General features: G+C 45.3%; 1 non-coding gene across 1 annotated transcript; it reads left to right on the top strand.

The window, feature by feature from the left end:
- Positions 1 to 5,931: 5,931 nt before the first annotated feature.
- TRNAW-CCA lies at positions 5,932 to 6,005 on the top strand. Its single transcript has one exon. It is a non-coding gene; the product is annotated as a tRNA-Trp (tRNA).
- The last annotated feature ends 4,252 nt before the right edge of the window (positions 6,006 to 10,257 follow it).

Genomic DNA, 10,257 nt, shown 5'->3' with positions numbered 1-10,257 from the left:
TGGGTTCAATCTTGCGGTGCTCGATCCCAGTGAAAGAAAGGGAAACGACACGTATTGTATTGTTGCCATCGAGGATAAAAAGATGGGGTTTATATCATATTGCTTGAGTTTATCCATCTACATCATGTCATCTTACCTAATGCGTTACTCTGTTCTTATGAATTTAATACTCTAGATGCATGCTGGATAGCGGTCGATGTGTGGAGTAATAGTAGTAGATGCAGGCAGGAGTCGGTCTACTTGTCACGGACGTGATGCCTATATACATGATCATGCCTAGATATTCTCATAATTATTCGCTTTTCTATCAATTGCTCGATAGTAATTTGTTCACCCACTGTAATACTTATGCTATCTTGAGAGAAGCCACTAGTGAAACCTATGGCCCCGGGGTCTATTTTCCATCATATAAGTTTCCAATCTATTTTATTTTGCAATCTTTACTTTCAATCTATATCATAAAAATACCAAAACTATTTATCTTATCAGTATTATCTCTATCAGATCTCACTCTCGTAAGTGACCATGAAGGGATTGACAAACCCTTTATCACATTGGTTGCGAGGTTCTTATTTGTTTGTGTAGGTACGAGGGACTTGCGTGTGGCCTCCTACTGGATTGATACCTTGGTTCTCAAAACACTGAGGGGAATACTTACGCAACGTTGGTGCATCACCCTTTCCTCTTCAAGGGAAAACCAACGCAGTGCTCAAGAGGTAGCAATGATACGTGTTTGTCACAGTAGGTCGCGTTTTCTGTCATGCATGTACATCCATGACAAATTTATGATAGAATCAAGATAGTCATACATGTGCTGTCGTAGAAGTGTTCCATGACATTACCAAAATTATCATCACGGAAGTGTCCACTTCCATGACGATAAATCACGCGTCATGGAAGTGCTTTCATCAAGGGTGACCAACACGTGGCATCCACCATAACGGAACGTCGTTAAGCTATCGGGTCTGGTTTTGGATCCGATAACCCGCTAATAGCCTGGACCAATGAGGATTTTCCACGTGTAAAATTCTCATTGGCCGGAGGAAACATGGGTTGGCTCACCGTTCGGATAGATGTCATCCATTCATTCGACAGGAGGCGCCTATGATACGTCGACACATGGCCCGGTCCAACAGAGGCCCATTCCGGTGAAAAGGCTAGCCCGTTTGACTTGGTCAAAAGGTAACGGGCCGGCCCACGGAAAGCCTGTTAACGGCATGTTCGTATATAGCCCATTTACGGCCCGCTAACTCACGGCCCGTTACGGCCTATCCAAATTAAGCCTAGTAGCTTCATCTGGGCCTCCCAATATGACTCCAGCCCATTGTAACTTCTGGCCCATGTATGGCCCATGATGTCTTTTGGCCCATACGAGACCATTTGTAACTCTTGGCCCATTAACGGCCCATGGTGAATATGGCCCGCAATGAACAGTGTACCCCTTTATACCCATTAATGGCCCATTATTCCATTGGGCCGTTTCCAACCCGTGTTATCTTTCGGCCTTCTCAGGGCCCATTTATCCTTGGGCTCATTTCTAGAATTCGGTTAGATACGGTCTGTTACTGGCCTGTTCCGTTTGTGGGCCAAATACAATCCGTGGTTACATTCGGACCGTTTGTGGCCCGTTAACCCGTTGGGCTGTTTTCATAGTGTTATCAAATATGGCCTATTAACGGCCCGTTATGGTCCATGAATAGTATGGCCCATGTCTGGCGAAATGATTATACGCCCCGTAGAAGGCCCATGGATCCTACGGCCCGTAGAAAACCAATGGATCCTACGACCCGTAGAAGTTCCATGGATCATACGGCCCATAGAAAGTCCATGGGTCCTACGGCCCGTAAAAGGCCCATGGATCCTACGGCCCGCAGGAGGCCCATGGTTACAACAGTCCATGTGTTGCCATGATTATTGTGGCCTAGTTACTGAAACTAGGTTATTGTGGCCACTAAAAAACATAGAAAAAGAACTGCAGGGACTACAAGCAAACAACTAAACAAGGCAATAAGGAAATAAATAAGCAAGCAACTAACGCTAGCCTATTACAGCTATTACACATATTACATCCACTAGGCATCAAAGTTCGCCACCAGTGCAAATATAGGGAACAAAGCAGCATATTACATACACTGGCCGTCAAAATTGGCCACCAGTGCAAATAAATGCAGCAGCAAAACAAGTCCATAATTGAAACAACTTCAGAAGAGCTCAAGAAACGTTATCCTGGGTATCCACCATGCTGGCAATAAGCTTAGCAAGCTTATTAGCTTTGTCATGTTTGGCGCTAAAATCCTCCAATGCTTGCTGTTGCACCAGAAAGTATGCATCTGAATGCTCTAGGGACTTCCACAGTCCTTCCGCTTCTTGTCGCAGCACAGCTGATCGATGTCTTTCAGCTTGTAGTTGAGACTCAAGAAACCGAACTGATTCAGACAGTGAGTTTGAATAGCTTGTGCAAGTGGTAGTGGCCAGTAACTCGAACAGTAAACCAACACAGGACTTTGGGGTTGCCTCACTGTCTTCAAGATAGTTTTCCTTAGCTGTTTTATCAGCTTTGTTGGAGACCAACAAGGATTTCTCACGATTGTAAACCTTATGTGCATTACTTCCTTTATCATTGCTTAATAAGGCACTCTCCGCCAATATTCTGTCAACATTCTAAAAGAAGAAACAAGCAGACACATAACAGGTTTAGCATGTACTAGTATATGAAACTCATTTCGGTGAACCAGTTCATTAGTAAGGTGGACAAGATTAAACTACCAAGTCGTCTATTGCCAAGTAGTACATTATAAAAGCATCAAACAAACATATATCTATATCCTATGGTCACCGCATTGTCTTGCCAAATCAAAATAGAGACACGGTTCAAATCATATCAGTTCAAGAGAAAGTAGCACCAAAATAATACAAAGCATGGGAAACTAAACGGCACAACAAGATTTCAGATGGGTACCACGGGTCTACATGTACAACAACACTATTGACCCTGTTATGATGCTAGTAATGTGCATGATATGAGAAGTCAACTGTATACACAATTGGAATTGAAATCAATAGAGCTATTTATAAGAGCAAACTTGTTAAAGAAACATGCATAAACATACCTGTTGTGCCATTGGAGTTTCCATTGGATAGTTCAATTTAAAAATAAGTTTGTATGAGTAAATACAGTGATACAAGAGCAAAGCAGTATGCACGATAGCAATGGAATCTTAAATGAGAATAGTTGTCGGTGTTAAAACCGGCGGATCTCGGGTAGGGGGTCCCGAACTGTGCGTCTAGGATTGATGGTAACAGGAGGCAGGGGACACGATGTTTACCTAGGTTCGGGCCCTCTTGATGGAGGTAATACCCTACGTCCTGCTTGATTTATTCTTGATGATATGAGTATTACAAGAGTTGATCTACCACGAGATCGGAGAGGCTAAACCCTAGAAGCTAGCCTATGGTATGATTGTATGTTGTCCTACGGACTAAAACCCTCCGGTTTATATAGACACCAGAGGGGGCTAGGGTTACACAAGGTCGGTTACAAAGGAGGAGATATACATATCCGTATTTCCTAGCTTGCCTTCCGCGCCAAGTAGAGTCCCATCCGGACACAAGACAAAGTCTTCACTCTTGTATCTTCATAGTCTAACAGTCCGGCTGTCCGGAGACCCCCTAATCCAGGACTCCCTCAACAGTTGTTCTTCAGGTTTAAGCACTTGTTCTACATGAACAGAGTACAATAAGACGCAAGCATATAGTACTTAAAATAAAATGAGCTCATAGACCTTACCACTTCTTGGTTCGGGACCAGTAAAGAACAAGGCGTTCCCAGTCATCGTCCAATAAATGTGTCTCAGGAGAACGTAAGGGAATTTGATGAGTTTCTTTTCCAGTGAAGTACGTTTTCTTCAGGTAATTCCGATACTGCCACCAAGCATTCTTGAAGATAGCAGAGGTATTAGCACATGTTACCTCATCCTGAGTTTCTGAATCGGTCCTTCTCTATAGAGAAAAATGGGAAAATTTGCTGTATTATAACCATCATGGGGGTAGATGTATGGGACAAAGCAAAGTAATTGCCATGAATAACATTACTTACATATAACTCCTGGACAAACACCTGCAATTGGCATTTTCCTTCATCTTCAGTATAATATTTCCATGATGGGAAGATACGCACATAGGATTTAACAACATCAAATGTGATAGATGCTAAACTATGAATGGCTGGTTGTGCTTCCTCCACAGGAATAGGTGTACTAACTGGTGGAGTTGGGGTTCGCCGTGATAGTACTGGCGCTTTGGGCACTAGAGTTGCCTTACTAACTGCTCTTGTTTGGGAGCTCTGTGGTGGAGATGGTGTTGTGTCAACACGAACTAGGTTACTATCTACTAGGGTTGGGGTTAGATTGGGTGAAGCTGGTTCTCTGTGCATCGCAGTAGGGGTAAAATCTGCGAGAGTCTGGGTTATGTGTGGTAGGGCTGGTTCTCGTGCATGTACAACCGGGGTGCTATCTGTTTTATTTGAAGACCGTGTTTTTACTCCGCTAGATATTGCCATCACCCGCTCCAATTCAAATGGCTTATAAACAGGAAACATAATTGAATGTACAGACATTGTATCAGAGACAGATGCAATAGATAGTGTGGAAAAAAGAGGGCATTAAATAATTGGCATGTATATTGTTTAACTAAAACAGATAGCATGACATAATTTCACATATATGATGTCTATCTAAACTGGATAGCATAGCATAGCATAATTTAAAGATATGATGACTAACTAAACAGGATCGCATGACGTAATTCACATACATGTTATCTAAGTAACCAGGATCGCATGATTTAATTCACATATGTGATTTATATGCTAAGCGGAGGGCATTCACATATATGATGTCTGAACTAAGAACATGGTATTGAATATTGTGTATATGATGTCTAAACTATGCAATGCAAGACACCATATGCATGATATGAGCAGTAGAACTGTGCCAAGTTAGAGCATATACCTTGGTGGGGGAATAGGATTGGTCATCTATCTCTGAGAAGCTATCAGGACCCAGCAAGAGATCTGCTTCGACAGGTAGCACTATCTGCTCTAAAGGCCTTGTTTTCACTCCAGATTTTTCCATCACCCACTCAAATGGCTGATTCACATGAAGAGTAGTTTAATGTACAAACATTGTCGACAAGTGGAAATTTAATGAAGAAAAGGATGGGCTAGATATCATTCAAATATATGATGCCTGGTTAAACAGGATGGCATTGCACATTTCACATATATTATGGCTGGCTAAAAGACATGAGACTGCATAATTCCCACATATGATATTGAAACTAAATAGGTGGCATTACAGAACATGTCTAAACTAAGCAGATGACATATATGATGTCGAAAGTAGGCACTACAAGGCAACATATGCATGATATGACAAAAATCATCATGCCAAGTTAGAGCAAACACCTTGGGGGGTAAATAGGAGTGGTCAACTGCGTCTGAATCCGCCTCAGAACAGATATCTTCCTCTGGATTACAATCTGGAGAGGGGTGTGGAGGGTTTGCCATTGAACCCACCATGGAGCGTTGTATGCATGACATTGTATTGCCACGCAAAACTCTTCTCTTTTTCTCTACATGTTCAGCATGACTGTGTACAATATCTAACATGCATACAAAAACATATAGTGAGATTATGTAAGGAGAGCATGCAGAAGTCTAGAGTAATGGTAACAACTAGTGGATGGATCCAAAAATAATGATAAACAAGGTAGGGGTTCAAATCCTGTCATCCCTACCTATTACTTCTCCTATGGGCAGTAATGAGGGATCAATTGAGATCGATTCAAATTGGACAAAATTCAGAGTTTCATTTTTCTATATGCATGTGGTATAAAAATCATCCTTTTCTTTACTGCTTTATCTCCCGGAAAGCGCTCTTAGTTCAGTTCGGTAGAACGTGTGTCTCCAAAACCCAATGTCGTAGGTTCAAATCCTACAGTGTGTGATTCTGTTCTTGTTATGTCGAAGTAGGTTGATGATTGCTTTAATTTAATAAAAACAGATGATGATTGCTTTACTATTTGTTTCCCACCCAAGATGAACAACATAGGCATACCCTAGGTGACCAGATATTAGACAGAGATACTATTCATTGCTGTCTCGATATGTGCCCCACAACTAATTTAGAACTCAAGTTTGAACATCAATTTGGACCTGACTTGGAGTCTAAGAGGTGAACAGGACAATAAAGTAGCAAGTAATATTAAGCAATGCATAACATAAGCAGAAACAAAAGAGTGTGACCTCTCTTGTGGACCTGTGTACTCCTCAGGTTCATCATCTGAGTCGATGATGGTGATGCCATTGCAGTGGGTGCCGGCGGCAGTGAAGGAGATCTGAGGCGGCGAAAGACGGTCAAGAGTCATGATGTCTGGTTTGGTGGATGCTTCTGACGATGGAGCAGCTCAGGTGAGGTGGACGACATCGTGGTAGGAGCAGGACAAACCACACAAAGTTTTCTTCGACACCTACCTGTAACTGAAGTAATTATGTAAGGGCTCATTTGGCTTGCATGATTCTAACAACACAGGGATAGGCGGAAAAACACCGGAATAGGATAGGAATGCACATGGGAAACAGAGCATTTGTGAACACATGATTTCTGTCAACTTAGGTGTTTGGTTCACAGGAAAAGGAGGAGCAGAGGAATGCAAAGAAACATGGCCAAAATAAAGTGAAACCATATGAAAGCGTGTACAGTTAGAATGTTATTCTGCCACTAATGCACTTGGTCTTGTTTTCATGCATGGGATTTTGAAAATTAGGTCCAAGTGGATGTTTTGCTCCATTCCTTTCAACAAAATGCATGAATAATTGAATAGTAGAGTGCCATGGGAAAATTTGCTATTGCTATGTTTTTCCGTTGAACCACAATAGCCCTAATGGATCGACATGAATGTAGAGTAATAAGTGTTGCGACAAGTGTACCACCTCTTTGTCGTAGCCATGTCAACCTCAGCATCGTTGGATTGGTCACTGAAGAAGTTGAGGCAGAGGTGGCTGTCAGAGGTGTGGAGGAAGATCTGAGAAATCTGTAAACGATGTCCAGGGCACTGCTCTATTGTGATGAAGCGTACGTAGCGTTGTCATTCTGGTCGCGAATGTGTACGTATATACGATCGGTCTGTCTGCGGGCTGCAGCGGTGAACCGTGGCCGTGCAAGGAAGGGCACGTGTTAGAGTAGAGGCACGCATGTGTCGTAGTAGAGGCGCACACGTAGCATGTACACATACGTACAACGGCCAGGGTGCAAGAGAGTAAATATGGCCACGTACATACATACGGGCGGGGTCTCGAATGCCTACTCGCGCATACGTACGGCCAGGACTCGTGTACATGGCTGGGTCGGAACGGAGAAACTGCGTCGTCGTCGTGTTCATGGGGAGGCAACAGAATGCGTCGTGTTCATCGGGAGGCAACGGAACGCGTGTTGTTCATCGGGAGCCAACCGGCTTGGACGGAACAGGCAATGGAAACGAGGCCTGGCATACCGCAGAATGGAGGAAACGGCCTTGTGTTCGACCGGCCACAGTGGAAACAGGATCCTGTTCATTGGGAGGGGCCTGGCGTACCGCAAAACGGAGGAAACAGACCTCCTACGGTGGAAACGGGGTCTTGTTGATCGGGAGGGGTGTGGCGTACCGCAAAACGGAGGAAACGGACTTGTGTTGGAGCACTCTGGTCGAAACGGGGGTCCAGTTCATCGGGAGGGGTGTGGCGTACTGCAAAATAAGACTCCGCGGGATACTGTTCATCTCCACCGTCGACCTCCTCCAGCCTCCACGGGCTCCTGTTCATCCACCGTCGACCTCCTCCAGCCTCCACCCACGACTGTTCATCCACGGGCTCCAGTTCTTCCAGCCTCCACCACGCGCTCCTGCACCGGCTATTGTTCAACCAGCCCTCCACACGGGGGTCCTGTTCAACCACCCCTCCACGGGCTACTGTTCATCCGGCCCTCCATCGGCTACTGTTCAACCAGCCCTCCACCGGCTACTGTTCATCTAGCCCTCCACGGGGTCCTGTTCATCCAGCCCTCGACGGGGTCATGTTCATCCACCGGCTCGATCGATCGGGGTACTGTTCATCCAGCGGTAACGGCCTCTACTACCACGGGTTCCTATTCATCCAACCCCTCATCGGGAACTATTCATCCAAACCCCCTCAACAACGCTCACTGTTCATCCATGGAAGGAGGCAGCAGTGTTCGATCGGCTTCAGTTAGCAGCAGTAGCGAAGGAATCACTCGGGTTCAGTTAACAGCTAGGGATCGATCGATCGCTCGGGTTCAGTACCGCGTAGCCTACAGTGCAATCGCTTGGGTTCAGTTAGAGCCCAATGCCTCGCTCGGATTCAGTTAGAGCATAATGCCTCGCACACACACGCGTACGTACAAGAGAAATGCGCATCGCTCGGCCCCCGACCACCCATCGTAACCGGGAACTCCCCTGATATTTTCCTCGCCCTCGCTTCTACCACAGTTTTCTCCGTCATGGACGGCCCAAAGAATGTCATGCAGCTGCGTCTCCGGCCCGCCGAGGACGAAAAACCCATTTTCTGTCATGATTTTTTGTAATAGAAGTAGGATCCCACCACATCTATGATGATACCGGGTTTTGTCACAATTATCGTCATAGAAGTGTCATAAGTATGATAGAAAAAAGTTCGCTCGGCCCAAAATGTCACGGATGTGTCTTTTTTTGTAGTGCTATGGGGTGCCCCCATCCCCCGTATATAAAGGAATTGAGGAGGGGGAGGGTCGGCCCTCTATGGCGCTCCCAAGGGGGGAGTCCTACTCCCGGTGGGAGTAGGATTCTCTATTTCCCTTGTTAGAGTAGGAGAGAAGGAAGGGGAGAGAGAGGGAAGAAAGGGGGGGGGCGACCCCCCACCTAATTCAGATTGGTCTAGGGGGCGCGCCCTCCACCTTGGCCTTCCTCTCCTCTTTTCCATGAAGGCCCAACAAGGCCCATATACTCCCTGGGGGGTTCCAGTAACCCCCAGGTACTACGATAAATGCCCGAACTCATCCAGAACCATTCTGATGTCCAAACATAGCCTTCCAATATATCGATCTTTATGTCTGGACCATTCCGAGTGTGACACCCACAATGCGGCTATATCTCCCATGTGTCGAGGCACGACTTAGAGGCATAGACGCATGGTAGGCATGTCACAAGAGGGGTAATCTTTACACATCCCATGTACTGAATAAGAAAGGGATAAAGAGTCGGCTTACAATCGCCACTTCATAAAATACATAAATATATCATACATCATCCATAATACAATCAAGGTCCGAATACGGAACCAAATAAAGAAAGACAACCCCAAATGGTAGATCCTCGATCATCCCAACTGGGCTCCTCTACTAATCATTCGGAAAAGAAACATAGTAACGGCCCGAATCCTCGTCGAACTCCCACTTGAGTTCAGTAGCATCCCCTGCACTAGCATCGTCGGCACCTGCATCTGTTTGGAAGTATTTGTGAGTCACGGGGACTCAGCAATCTCACAACCTCGCGATCAAAACTATTTAAGCTTATGGGTAGGAAAAGGTAGTGAGGTGGAGCTGCAGCAAGCACTAGCATATATGGTGGCTAACTTATGCAAAAGAGAGCAAGAAGAGAAGCAATGCACGATCGAGAAACCAAAAGTGACCAAGAAGTGATCCTAAAGCTACTTACGTTCAAGCATAACACGATACCGTGTTCTCTTCCCAGACTCCGCCGAAAAGAGACCATCACGGCTACACACGCGGTTGATTCATTTTAATTAAGTTAAGTGTCAAGTTCTCTACAACCGGACATTAACAAATTCCCATCTTCCCATAACCTCAGGCACGGCTTTCGAAAGTTCAAAACCCTGCAGGGGTGTCCCAACTTAGCCCATCACAAGCTCTCACGGTCAACGAAGGATATTCCTTCTCCCGGGAAGACCCTTCAGTCTCGGAATCCTGGTTACAAGACATTTCGACAATGGTAAAACAAGACCAGCAAAGCCGCCCGATGTGCCGACAAGTCCCGATAGGAGTCACACGTATCCCGTTCTCAGGGCACACCGGATGAGACATCCTACGAGTAAAACCAACCCTCAAGTTCCCCAAGGTGGCCCCATAGTCTACTCGGTTCGGACCAACACTCAGAGGAGCACTGGACCGGGGGGTTACAATAAAGATGACCCTTGAGTCTATAGAGCCC

The sequence above is a fragment of the Triticum dicoccoides genome, chromosome 2A (genome assembly GCF_002162155.2).
Source record: "Triticum dicoccoides isolate Atlit2015 ecotype Zavitan chromosome 2A, WEW_v2.0, whole genome shotgun sequence".
Classification (NCBI taxonomy): domain Eukaryota; kingdom Viridiplantae; phylum Streptophyta; class Magnoliopsida; order Poales; family Poaceae; genus Triticum; species Triticum dicoccoides.
The sequence above is the reverse complement of the archived record's forward strand: the minus strand, read 5'-3'. Positions and strand labels throughout refer to the sequence as shown.